This window comes from Glycine max, chromosome 17 (genome assembly GCF_000004515.6).
Source record: "Glycine max cultivar Williams 82 chromosome 17, Glycine_max_v4.0, whole genome shotgun sequence".
Taxonomy (NCBI): Eukaryota; Viridiplantae; Streptophyta; class Magnoliopsida; order Fabales; family Fabaceae; genus Glycine; species Glycine max.
Window position 1 is genome coordinate 29,156,768 of NC_038253.2, and position 14,482 is coordinate 29,171,249.

At 36.3% G+C, this 14,482-nt stretch overlaps 1 non-coding gene across 1 annotated transcript; it reads left to right on the top strand.

Moving 5' to 3' along the window:
• The first annotated feature begins 12,509 nt into the window (after window positions 1–12,509).
• Window positions 12,510–12,616, top strand: LOC113000009 (small nucleolar RNA R71). The gene has a single exon (XR_003265282.1). It is a non-coding gene; the product is annotated as a small nucleolar RNA R71 (small nucleolar RNA).
• Window positions 12,617–14,482: the final 1,866 nt, after the last annotated feature.

A 14,482-nucleotide genomic window follows, 5' to 3' on the forward strand; every position in this document is an offset into this window, starting at 1 on the left:
TTTTCGAAAGTAGGCAATATATATATCAAAACGCTCAGGATAAAACCCCGAGTGTGGTTCAGAGGTTGATTTTGTTGAATTTTATGTTGCACGCAAAACGATGCTTTTTAGACTAATTAATGGAGAATTAACCTATAACCATCCAATTATGGATTTCTCTTCCTTAATTAGCCTAACCCGCGTATCTTTTCCCCCAAAATACCTACTTCTATCAGAAATATATACATATATACATACACTGAATAATACTTGTATATATATATATATATATATATAGCCATTCAAAATGCACCGTTTACAAAAATTCCAGGTAGAAATTTCCAGGATGTCACATAATGCAATAAAACATACCTTATTTTGTATTTTCATGTTGATTATTCCTACAAAAAAGTATGACAAACCTAAGGTGTCCCATATGAGCACCTAGGTTTGTATTGAAACCAAAAATAAGAACAAACCTACCTAATGAGTCCCTATGCACACGAATCATGAAGATGTTGGGTGCATGAGTGATTTTACAAAAGAGGGTTGCACCACTCAACACATTCATCATATCACCTATTTGGTGCCTAATAATACCTATTTTGGGCACCAATAAAGCACAGAGATTTAAGATCTTACGAACCAAACCCTCATCCAACAACTCCTTTACATGAGGAATAACCTTAAGCCCAAGAGGTGTGGCAGTGCTAACAAGTGTCTTTTTACAAAGGATAAGATAAGGAGGTTGTCTCAGAGGGGAAGTTTCTTTAATGTTTCTCTTTATTTCCAAATGACTTTCCTTCTTAGCTAACCTCTTGGAGGATACACTTACCTCCATACACTCCTCCTTAACCATTAAAGGTTGTCCTTCTTCTTGGGGGTAGATTTCTTCACTAGAAGGTGAATTCTTGGTGGGGCATTGAGAAGTAATGTGTCCTTTTCCAAGACATTTAAAGCACTTTATAGATCTAGTCTTCTCCTGCATATTAGCCTTAGGGGGTTGCTTTTCTATTGTCTTCCCCTTATCATCTTTGAGCTTAGAAGGTGCCACCCCTAAGATTCCTTGACCTTGGTCTTCTTTGGATAAGAGTGAGAGCCATAAGATTTTGAAGTAGACTTCTTTTTAAGATGTTGCTCTACCCTTATTTCCCAATCTAAGTAAGCCTCTACATTGCCCTTCCTATGGAAGTATGGGAGGTTAATGTTAGCCTCTTGAGGCTTTCTTTCCTTTTCTCTCCTATGGGAGTGAGGTCTAAGATGTGACCTATGCCTTCTTTCATAATAGTCATGAAGTTTTTCACTTAGGCTCTTACAAAAAAAATGACTCCTATAGGAGGCATGTTTTTCTTTTCTTAGCTTTTTTAGTATTTTCCTTCTTTCTTCTTCCCTTATATGTTCCCTCTCATCTTGATTTATTTCTACCCTCTCTTTTTCTTTTCTTTCTAGTTTTTCTTTCCATAACTTGAGGGAACTCAACTCATCTAAGATTCTAGATAGAGGGTCCTTATGACTAGTACCCTCACCATTAACACAAGATGAATGATAACTAATGTTGGTTCCTATATTGTGGTTCTTTCTTGATGAGGGTTTGCAAAAGGTAAAAGCTAGGGTTCCAAAAGAACTCAAGATAAATGTGATAAGCAAGAAGAAAATAAGCTATGAAAGTAAGCAAGAAATTAAGGAAAATGATGATAACAAAAGATGAAGACAAAGGTGATGACAAAAAGCTCAAAGGTCAATCAAAGGATGAGTTCAAGATGTTCAAGAAGGAATCAAGAACAATTCAAGACACAAGAGGAAAGGTTGAAGGACACTTCAAGATTCAAGAGGAAAGTTGAATTCAAGAATCAAGATTCAAGGATCAAGCTTCAAGAATCAAGATCTAGATTCAAGATTCAAGGTTCAAGAACTCAAGAGAAGACTTAATCAAGATAAGTATGAAAAGGATTTTTCAAAAACTGAGTAGCACATGGATTTTTCACAAAACATGTTTACCAAAGAGTATTTACTCTCTGGTAATCGATTACCAGATAGTTATAATCGATTACCAGTAGCAAAATGTTTTTGAAAAAGTTTTCAAATTGAATTTGCAACGTTCCAATTAATTTCAAAAAGTTGTAATCGATTACAATGTTTTGGCAATCGATTACCAGTGCATTTGAACGTTGAAATTCAAATTTAAATGTGAAGAGTCACATCCTTTCACATAAAAGCCTTGTGTAATCGCTTACACTAATTTGGTAATCGATTACCAATGACTGTTTCTGAATAAATCAAAAGATGTAACTATTCAAATAGTTTTTGACTTTTTCAAATTGGTTTTTTAAGTTTTTCTAAAAGTTATAACTCTTCTAATGGTTGTCTTGACCAGACATGAAGAGTCTATAAAAGCAAGGCTTTGTTTTGCATTTCAAGTATCTTGAACACTAATTCATACAATCCTTTACAAGTCTTGAATCTCTTTGAACTTCTTCTTCTTTGTACCAAAATCTTTCCAAAGTTTTCTGGTTTTCTAAACCTTGAAAACTTGTGCTATTCATCTTTTCATTCTCTTCTCCCTCTTCCAAAAAGAATTCGCCAAGGACTAACCTCCTGAATTCTTTTTGTGTCTCTCTTCTCCCTTTTCCAAAAGAATAAAGGACTAACCGCCTGAATTCTTTTGTGTCGCCCTTCTCCCTTGTCAAAGAATTCAAAACGACACAATCTGAGAATTCTTTTGATTCTTCCCTTTCCCTAATACAAAAGTGTTCAAAGGACTAACCGCCTGAGAATTCTTTTGTATCCCCATTCACAAAGTATCAAAGGTTTAACAGCTTGAGATCTTTGTCTTAATACATTGGAGGGTACATCCTTTGTGTTACAAGTATAGGGTACATCTACTTGGGTTTGACTGAGAACAAGAGAGGGTACATCTCTTGTGGATCAGTTCTAGTGGAGGGTACATCCACTAGGGTTTCATAGAGAACAAGGGAGGGTACATCCCTTGGGGATCTTTGCTTGTAAAAGGATTTTTACAAGGTTGAAAGAAATCTCAAGGACCACAGGTCACCTGGGGACTGGATGTAGGCACGGGTTGTTACCGAACCAGTATAAAAACTCTTGTGTGTTTGTTTGCTTCTTCCCTACTCTTTTACTTTCCGTTGTGCATTTTAATTTCCGCTTTTACTTTTTGTTAAGTTTATCTTCTACTATTTATTCTCTTAACAGCAATAAGTAAAAGCCTTAGAAGAGTAAATTTTTAATTAGTAAAGGTTTAGGAATAATTAATTCAACCCCCCCTCCTTAATTATTCTGAGGCCACTTGATCCAACAAGTTGTATCATAGCAGGTTTCTTGTAGAAAGTCTAACAACTTCAAGATTATTGGCCTCTTTAGATTTTTTGTCTTTCAAAAGAATTTTCAGGAACAGGTTATTCCAAGATTATGATGAAGACCAAGTCAACTTGTGTCTCATGACAAAATCTGATGAGAATAACAAAGAAGATTCTGTAAGGAAGAAATGGTACATAGACAGTGGATGTTCCAAGCACATGACGAGAGATGTATCAAAATTCACAACCATTTCCCCCAAGAAATGCGGACACGTTACATATGGCGACAAAAACAAAGGCAAAATTATTGGAGTCGGTAAAATAGGTACGAGTTCTTCTACTCCTATTGAAAACGTGTTGCTTGTAGAAGGTTTGAAGCATAGCTTATTAAGTGTTAGTCAATTATGTGATAAAGGATATAAAGTATCTTTTGATTCTGAAAAATGTGTTATCAAGCATGAGCATGACAAAAATATTGAACATATAGATTTTAGAGAAAATAATGTTTACATGATTGATTTAAAACAAAAATCTAAAAATGATAGATGCTTTTTAAGTAAAGATTGTGATCCATGGTTATGGCATAAGAGAATTGCTCATATTAACATGGATCATCTAAATAGATTAATTTCAAAAGATCTAGTCATTGGTTTGCCTAAATTAAAATTTGAAAAAGATAAGTTATGTGATGCATGCCAAAAAGGTAAGCAAACAAAAGTATCTTTTAAATCTAAAAATATTGTTTCCACCACTCAACCATTGCAATTATTACAGATGGATTTGTTTGGACCATCTAGGGTCATGAGCTTTGGTGGAAGTTACTATGCATTAGTAATTGTTGATGACTATTCTAGGTATACTTGGACTTTATTTCTTACTCATAAAAATGATGCATTTCATGCATTTAGAAGACTTGCCAAAGTCATTCAAAACAAAAAGAATCTCAAAATTATCTCCATCAGAAGTGATCATGGAGGTGAATTTGAAAATAATGATTTTGAAATGTTTTGTGATGAATATGACATAGAACACAACTTTTCTGCCCCTAGGACACCCCAACAAAATGGAGTAGTAGAAAGGAAAAATAGAGCCCTAGAAGAAATTGCTAGAACTCTTTTAAATGACACACCACTTCCAAAATACTTTTGGGCAGAAGCGGTTAACACCGCATGTTATATTATGAACAGAACCTTAATCAGATCCATTCTTAAGAAAACCCCATATGAACTTTTTAATAATAGAAAACCAAATATTGCTCATTTACATGTTTTTGGATGTAAATGTTTTGTTCTAAACAATGGTAAAGAAAGCCTAGGAAAGTTTGATGCTAAAGCAGATGAGGGTATCTTCCTTGGGTATTCCTTACATAGTAAAGCATTTAGAATATACAACAAAAGAACCATGACAATTGAGGAATCAATACATGTTACTTTTGATGAAACTAACATCACCTCCCCGAGAAAGGAGTTTGTTGATGATATTGCAAATACTTTGGAAGATACTCAAAATGAAGAAACAAATCTAAAAAGAAAGAGAGATGATGAAGACAAGGATGATTAAGATGTCTCAGCGCAAGAAAATGATAATTTTCCCAAAGAATGGAAAACTTCAAGAAATCATCCTCTTGACAACATCATCGGTGATATCTCAAAAGGGGTAATAACTAGACACTCTCTTAAAGATTTATGCAATAATATGGCATTTGTTTCATTAATAGAACCTAAAAACTTTAAAGAAGCTATTATAGATGACCATTGGATAGTAGCTATGCTAGAAGAATTAAGTCAATTTGAAAGAAATGATGTATGGGAATTAGTAGAAAAACCTTCAGATTATCCAATCATAGGAACTAAGTGGGTATTTAGAAATAAATTGGATGAAAATGGTATAGTAATTAGGAATAAAGCTAGACTTGTAGCAAAAGGATATAACCAAGAAGAAGGTATAGACTATGAAGAAACTTTTGCACTTGTAGCTAGATTAGAAGCCATTAGAATGTTATTAGCATATGCATCTATTATGAATTTTAAACTTTATCAAATGGATGCCAAGAGTGCTTTCTTAAATGGTCTAATTCAGGAGGAGGTATATGTGGAACAACCTCCTGGGTTTGAAGACTCACAAAAACTAGACCATGTCTATAGATTAAAGAAGGCACTTTATGGCTTAAAACAAGCACCTAGGGCTTGGTATGAAAGATTAAGTAAATTCCTACTAGAAAAGAATTTTACTAGAGGGAAAGTAGATAACACTTTATTCATAAAAAAGAAGGATAATGATATCTTGTTGGTACAAATTTATGTTGATGATATAATTTTTGGATCTACTAATGAATCTTTGTGCAAGGAGTTTTCTATTGATATGCAAAGTGAGTTTGAGATGTCCATGATGGGTGAGTTAAATTACTTTCTTGGACTACAAATCAAACAAACAAATGATGGGATCTTTGTCAATCAAGCAAAATATTGCAAAGAACTCATTAAGAGATTTGGAATGGAAAACTCAAAGCACTTGGCTACTCCTATGAATACAAGTTGTTATCTTGACAAAGATGAATCCGGTCAACCTGTTGATCCAAAGCAATACAGAGGTATGATTGGATCTCTACTTTACCTATTTGCAAGTAGGCCAGATATTATGTTTAGTGTATGCATGTGTGCAAGATTTCAATCAGATCCAAAGTTTTCACATTTAATGGCAGTAAAAAGAATCATAAGATATCTATTAGGAACAATTAGTCTAGGATTATGGTACCCTAAGAATTCTTTATGCAACCTAGTAGGATACTCAGATTCAAATTTTTCTGGATAAAAAACAGATAGGAAAAGTACTAGTGGTACATGTCAACTCATAGGGTCTGAACTTGTTTCTTGGAATAGCAAGAAACAAAATAGTGTAGCATTATCCACAGCAAAAGCAGAATATATTTATGCAGGCAGTTGTTGTGCACAAATTCTGTGGATGAAGCAACAACTATCTGACTATGGAATAGTATTAGATCACATTCCCATAAAATGTGATAACACAAGTGCCATAAACATATCTAAAAATCCAGTTCTTCACTCTAGAACCAAGCATATAGAAATAAGGCATCATTTTATTAGAGATCATGTTCTAAAAGGTGATGTTGTGTTAGAATTTGTAGATACTAAAAATCAACTTGCAGACATCTTTACAAAACCACTGAGTAAAGATACCTTCTACAACATTAGAAGAGAATTAGGACTAATAGATGTCAATGACTTATCCAAATAATCTTTATTATTATGATATTTGAACAATTTGTTATTTCCTTATTTGCATGGTATATTTGAACAAATATTAAGTAAGATATTTAACTATGTGGATTTTATAATTAATTTGTTTATGACTATTGTTTCATGATTCTTGCTTCATGATTAGGTTGATATTTTTCCATGAATATTGTATGAATGCTTAGTTATATTTGTATGCTTCAAATTTGATACGCACTTTGGTTTTTTTGTTGATGCCAAAGGGGGAGAGAAATGGGATTAAATGAAGAATTCACATGAGTAATCAACTTAATTTTAAGATGGGCATAAATTCAAAAACAAAGGGGGAGAATTTATGTGAGTGATCGACTAGGAAAAAGTGTGTGCGTGTTTCTTGATTTCAGAAGTTGTCATCATCAAAAAGGGGGAGATTGTAGAAGCAAAGCTTCATGGTGAATCAAAAGTGATTCAAAGATGTTTTGATGATAACAATGATGATAACAAAAGATGATGACAAAGGTGATGACAAAAAGCTCAAAGGTCAATCAAAGGATGAGTTCAAGATGTTCAAGAAGGAATCAAGAACAATTCAAGACTCAAGAGGAAAGGTTGAAGGACACTTCAAGATTCAAGAGAAAAGTTGAATTCAAGAATCAAGATTCAAGGATCAAGCTTCAAGAATCAAGATTCAAGGTTCAAGAACTCAAGAGAAGACTTAATCAAGATAAGTATGAAAAAGATTTTTCAAAAACTAAGTAGCACATGGATTTTTCACAAAACATGTTTACCAAAGAGTATTTACTCTCTGGTAATCGATTACCAGATTGTTGTAATCGATTACCAGTAGCAAAATGTTTTTGAAAAAGTTTTCAAATTGAATTTGCAACGTTCCAATTAATTTCAAAAAGTTGTAATCGATTACAATGTTTTGGCAATCGATTACCAGTGCATTTGAACGTTGAAATTCAAATTTAAATGTGAAGAGTCATATCCTTTCACATAAAAGCCTTGTGTAATCGATTACACTAATTTGGTAATCGATTACCAGTGATTGTTTTTGAATAAATCAAAAGATGTAACTCTTCAAATAGTTTTTGACTTTTTCAAATTGGTTTTTAAAGTTTTTCAAAAAGTCATAACTCTTCTAATGGTTGTCTTGACCAGACATGAAGAGTCTATAAAAGCAAGGCTTTGTTTTGCATTTCAAATATCTTGAACACTTATTCATACAATCCTTTACAAGCCTTGAATCTCTTTGAACTTCTTCTTCTTGTTTGTACCAAAATCTTTCCAAAGTTTTCTGGTTTTCTAAACCTTGAAAACTTGTGCTATTCATCTTTTCATTCTCTTCTCCCTCTTCCAAAAAGAATTCGCCAAGGACTAACCTCCTGAATTCTTTTTGTGTCTCTCTTCTCCCTTTTCCAAAAGAATAAAGGACTAACCGCCTGAATTCTTTTGTGTCTCCCTTCTCCCTTGTCAAAGAATTCAAAACGACACAATCTGAGAATTCTTTTGATTCTTCCCTTTCCCTAATACAAAAGTGTTCAAAGGACTAACCGCCTGAGAATTCTTTTGTATCCCCATTCACAAAGTATCAAAGGTTTAACAGCCTGAGATCTTTGTCTTAATACATTGGAGGGTACATCCTTTGTGGTACAAGTATAGGGTACATCTACTTGGGTTTGATTGAGAACAAGAGAGGGTACATCTCTTGTGGATCAGTTCTAGTGGAGGGTACATCCACTAGGGTTTCATAGAGAACAAGGGAGGGTACATCCCTTGTGGATCTTTGCTTGTAAAAGGATTTCTACAAGGTTGAAAGAAATCTCAAGGACCGTAGGTCGCCTGGGGACTGGATGTAGGCACGGGTTATTGCCGAACCAGTATAAAAACTCTTGTGTGTTTGTCTCCTTCTTTCCTACTCTTTTACTTTCCGTTGTGCATTTTAATTTCCGCTTTTACCTTTTGTTAAGTTTATCTTCTACTCCTTATTCTCTTAACAACAATAAGTAAAAGCCTTAGAAGAGTAAATTTTTAATTAGTAAAGGTTTAGGAATAATTAGTTCAACCCCCCTTCTTAATTATTCTGAGGCCACTTGATCCAACACAAAAAAATGAGATTACTGATGATAGATGGAGAAGATGAATGTGCAGATAACAAAGGGGGACCCCTAAGGGTACATAGATCACATTCAATCCTTAAAAATAAAACTAACTGGCTGTCGCACGAAGAACACAAAACAAGAAAAGACGTAGGGAATGATCACAGTCGTGATTCGGTAGTGCCTCGGCTTCGTTTCCTCTTCTTTCTTCTTCTTCTTTTCTCTTAATTCTCTCAAATCCTTCAAGTGCTGAAGCTTCCAACCTCTAAAAATTTTCCAACCTCTTAATTCTCTTAACCCTGAAGTAATAAGCTCCGCCAAGCGAGCTGGTTGCTTCAGGCGAGCCAAATGCTAGCCTGGGCAAGTTGGGGTCTAGGAAAATCCATAAAAAGACCCTTTTGCCCCCTTCTTTGGTATCTTTTTTTATCCTTGATCAAAACACTGAGTGATCCCTTGCTTCGTGTGATAACTGGTGTCGAACATCGTAATTCGACTAGCGAGAATCAAAATATCAGTGAATGATTGTTCCCGAACGAAATTAAGGTCTAACAGTTGCCCCTCTTTACTTATCTTTTATTGACAATGAAAACGTAAGTAAAGATAAGGACACTAATTTCCTTTGAGCGATCTTGCTATTTGACCGGGCACCAGAGAAAACCAAGGAAGTGAAACCTATAAAAAAACAAAATGGATATTGACATGGAAGTATCGAAAGTATTGAGCAAAAGACGTTGTAGTCTTGTACAACAAAATTGGAGACATTGAAGTCCTTGTAAAAATGTAAAAGCCTGAAGACATTGAAGTCTTTGTAAATGTAAAAGACTGAAGACATTGAAGCCTTGAAAAATGTAAAAGACTGAAGACATTGAAGTCTTTGTAAATGTAAAAAACTGAAGACATTGAAGTCTTGTAAATGTAAAGACTAAAGACATTGAAGTCTCAAAAAATATAAAAGACTGAAGACATTGAAGTCTTGTAAATGTAAAAGATTGAAGACATTGAAGTCTTGGTAATTGTAAAAGAATGAAGACATTGAAGTCTTGGTAAATGTAAAAGACTAAAGACATTGAAGTCTGTCAGACCCTAATTTCGTCCGGGGACCAATGTTCGTTGATCTTTTGATTCTTGCTAGTCAATTTACGACATTGGACACCAGTTACAGTGCACAATGATGAACCACTCTGTGTTTCGATCCGCAAAACAAAAGATACCAAGGAAGAAGGGCAAAAGGGTCTTTTCCTTGCATTTTCTAGGCCCCAGCTCACCCAAGCCAGCATCTGGCTCGCCTGGGCCATCAAATAACTTCACGGTTAAGAAACCAGCTCGCCTAGGCGAGCTTCAACTCGCTTGGGCGAGCTCATGACTTCAGGACTAAGGCTTAGCTCGCTTGGGCAAGCTGCAAGTGCCCCAAAGTGACCCTTTTCCTATAAATCTTAGGAACCACTTGGACTGGACTCACCCACTAGCTGTTAGAAATGGGGTAGATGATTACACAATTTGTAAGAGCTTGGTCACTTCCTTTTTCACCACATCTAGAATGACGGGGTTGAGTTGTCGTTGTGGCTGCCTCACTGGCTTAGTTCCATCCTCTAAAAGTATCCTATGCATGCAGGTAGATGGGCTAATACCAGGAATGTCTGCTAAAGTCCATCCAATGGCCTTCTTGTGCTTCTTGAGCACTAACAATAACTTCTCCTCTTGCTCAACATCAAGGGAGGCGGAGATGATCATTGGAAATTTTTTCTTGTCCTCCAAGTAAGCGTACTTGAGGGTTGCTGGTAAGGACTTCAACTCTGGTGTGGGTGGTGGCTGAACAATGGGAGGAACCAGGGTAGGAGAAGAGGAAGGTTCCTCAGCCTGTACCTCATAAAGCAAGTCAGAAGTATATGTACTTCCTGCAACATGGTTAGTGCATTATGACTCTAAAAAATCAACATCAAGAGGTACAACACCCAAAAAATCAGAACCAGACTCAAATTCAAATTCACCATCGGCATAAAAATCAGATACAGGATCAAATTCAAACTCAGATTCAGATTCAACGCATAAGGAGTGAGAAGTATGCAGATCAGATAAAAATGGATGTTTCCTACCATGAAGAATAGAATCAAAATCAAAACATATAATAATCAACATTCTAATCAATTATCTCAGCATGAAAAACAGAATGATCCTCAGATGGATGTTTCATGGCATCAAGAATGTTAAAATAAACAACAATATCACCAAATTCCATAGACAATGTGCCAACATAAACATCTATCTTGGTTCGGGTTGTTTTCATAAATGGCCTGCCTAAAATAATTAGAACTGAACCATGGGAAAATCCCTCTTCCATATTAAGAACATAAAAATCAACAGGAAAAATAAGTTCACCAACCCGAACCAGCACATCCTCTATGAAACCTGCGGGGTAAGCAACACTTCTATTTGCCAAATGAATCACAACATTTGTAGATTGCAACGGTCCAAGAGATAAAGAATTGAAAATGGACAGAGGCATGACACTAACTGATGCTTCTAGATCTAGCATGGCATTCTCAAATTTACTGTTCCCAATAATGCAAGGTATACAGAAAGTACCTGGGTCCTTACATTTCTTAAGAATGTGAGGAACAGATTTACCTATCAATGCTGATACATTTCTGCCCATGCTAATCCTTTCATTGCCTTTGAGCTTCCTTTTGTGGGTGCACAACTCCTTTAGAAACTTGGCATATCTTGGAATTTTCTTGATGGCATCTAGAAGAGGTATGTTCACCTCTACTTTCCTGAAGGTCTCCAAGATCTCCTTTTCCACTTCTTCCATTTTTTGTTGGGAATTGCTCTATGTGGAAATGGAAGAAGGATAGGAGGCTGCAGAAGGCCCACCTGCATGAAAATTTTTGTTAGCTCCCTGATCAGGAAGCTTCCTCTTTTGTGCAACTTTCTCATCTTCTTTTTTAGGTTTAGAATGAAGCTTGACAGGTTCAGGTGCAGGTGCTGCTACTGGTGGAGGCACTTGAATTTGGTTGCCAGACCTCAAGGTGATGGCACTCATATTTTTCGAATGATGCACAGTCTGTGAAGGCAATTTGTCAGAATTTTGGGACTGAGCTTGGTTCAACTGAGTAGCCATCTGCCCCATCTGATTTGTCAGACTCTGAATGAAGGCTCTTGTCTCTTGCTGAAATTGCATATTTTGGATTGTCATTTGCCTCACTAACTCTTCTAAGGAAGGTTGAGGAGGAGCCTCAGTAGCTTGTTGTCTTTGTTGTGACCACTGCTATTGTTGCTGTATTGGAGGAGGAACATATGGTTTGCTTGGACCAGCAACATTCTGGAAAGGAGGGACGGGCTATTGTTGTTGTAGAGGACTTGTCCATCTCAGATTTGGATGATTCATTCATCCTGGATTGTATCTGTTGCTTGAAAAGTCATAATTATTCTGTTGTTGTTGGTTTTGCTTCTGAGGAGGTCTATTATAAATGTTTTCTGCATAAGCTTCAGGTTGCTCATTGACTCCAGATTGCTGCAAAGAAGGACAGAGATCTGTATGGTGATCTGTAGAAGAACATAGACTACAGACTCTTGCAACAGGTGCAGATTTCGGATTCATGGCAAGCTGAGTTACTAGGTTGACCAAGGCATTAAGTTTTCCCTCAAGCTTTTTATTTTCAGCAGATGAAGATGAATTCGTGGCCACCTCATGGAATCCTCTAAGGACAATAGCATCATTTCTTGCACTGAATTGTTGGGAGTTGGAAGCCATCTTCTCAATCAAATTCCTAGCTTCAGCAGGAGTCATATCACCAAGGGCTCCACCACTGGCAGCATCAATCATACTCCTCTCCATGTTGCTAAGTCTCTCATAGAAATATTGAAGAAGGAGTTGCTCAAAAATTTGGTGGTGAGGACAGCTTGCACACAATTTCTTGAACCTTTCCCAGTACTCACACAAGCTCTCTCCACTAAGTTGCCTGATGCCTGAAATGTCTTTTCTGATGGCAGTGGTCCTAGATGCAGGGAAGAATTTCTCCAAGAACACCCTCTTAAGGTCATCCCAGCTGGAGATGGATCTGGGAGCAAGGTAATACAACCAATCTTTTGCCACTCCCTCCAGAGAATGAGGAAAAGCCTTTAGAAAGATATGATCTTCCTGGACAGCAGGGGGCTTCATGGTGGAACAAACAATCTGGAACTCCTTAAGATGCTTATGAGGATCTTCACCTGCAAGACCATGAAACTTGGGCAGCAAATGTATTAGTCCAGTCTTGAGAACATGTGGAACACCCTCATCAGGATATTGAATGCACAAGCTTTCATAAGTGAAATTAGGTGCAGCCATCTCCCTAAGAGTCCTCTCACGAGGTGGAGGTTGAGATATGTTCTCAGTATGAAAATTAGTAGTCGAATGCTCAAAATGCACAAAATAATCAAGATGCACACTATGCCTAACTAATCTATGAAAGGTTCTATGTATTTTAGGATCAAAGGGTTGTAAATCACCTGGATTACCCCTAGTCATGCACTATATGCAGCAAATCATGTATCTCTCAACAAGCACCTAGCAAGGGGGTAAAACTATAGTTATACTCAAACGATATCCAAATGAGCTGAAATTTTGTGAGAAACACCCTAAAATCATGAAAAGATATCAAACAAAATTTCAAAGAAAAATTCAAAGTTTAACTATGAAAACTGCCTAAGCAAAGTTTAGAAAAATAGGACAATAATACTTTAAAAATAAAAAAAAAAGGAAGTCTACTTCAAAATCTTATGGCTCTTACTCTTATCTAAAGAAAGACCAAGGTCAAGGCATATTAGAGGTGACACCTTCTAAGCCCAAAGATGATAAGGGGAAGACAATAGAAAAGCAACCCCTTAAGGCTAGTATGCAAGAGAAGACTAGCTCCATAAAGTGCTTTAAATGTCTTGGAAGAAGGCACATTACTTCTCAATGCCCCACTAAGAAAACCATGATTATGAGGGTCCAAGACATTTATAGTAGCCAAGATAAGGCTACTATTTCACCTTCCTCTAGAGAAAGTGAAGAAGCAAAAAGCGAAGAATCTAGTGAAGAAATCTACCCCCATGAAGAAGGACAACCTTTAATGGTTAAGGAGGAGTGTAAGGAGGTAAGTGTCTCCTCCAAGAGGTTAGCTAAAAAGGAAAGTCATTTTGAAATAAAGACAAATATTAAAGAAACTTCCCCTCTTAGACAACCTCCACATCTTCTCCTTTGTAAAAAGACACTTGTTAGCACTGCCACACCTCTTGGGCTTAAGGTTATTCCTCCAGTAAAGGAGTTATTGGATGAGGATTTGGTTCGTTAGAGCTTAAATCCTTGTGCTTTGTTGGTGCCCAAAATAGGTATTATTAGGCACCAAATCCCTAAAATAAGTTATATGATGAATGTGTTGAGTGTTGCAACCCTCTTTTGTAAAATCAGTCATGCACCCAACATCTTTATGATTCATGTACATAGGGACTCATTAGGTAGGTTTGTCGTATTTTTTTGTAGGAATAATCAACACGAAAATACATGAAAAGGTACACTTTATTGCATTACTTTCCTTAATTTTTTAAATAGTGGTCAAGGGGTTCCCACAGACCCTAAGAGAATAAAGGTCATTCCTGATTGGCCCACTCCACCAAGTATAAGGGAAATCAGGGGCTGCCATGACTTAACAAACTTTTACAAAAGGTTTGTCCCATATTTTTCTATACTTGTAGCACCACTCATTGAGTTGGTGAGGAACAATGTTCCCTCATGGGAAGATGTCCATGAAAGGGGTTTTCAGACCTTACCCTACACTAACATACCCAACACCACTAATACATATGTTTTTATTCTTTTTACAGGTGTCGAGGG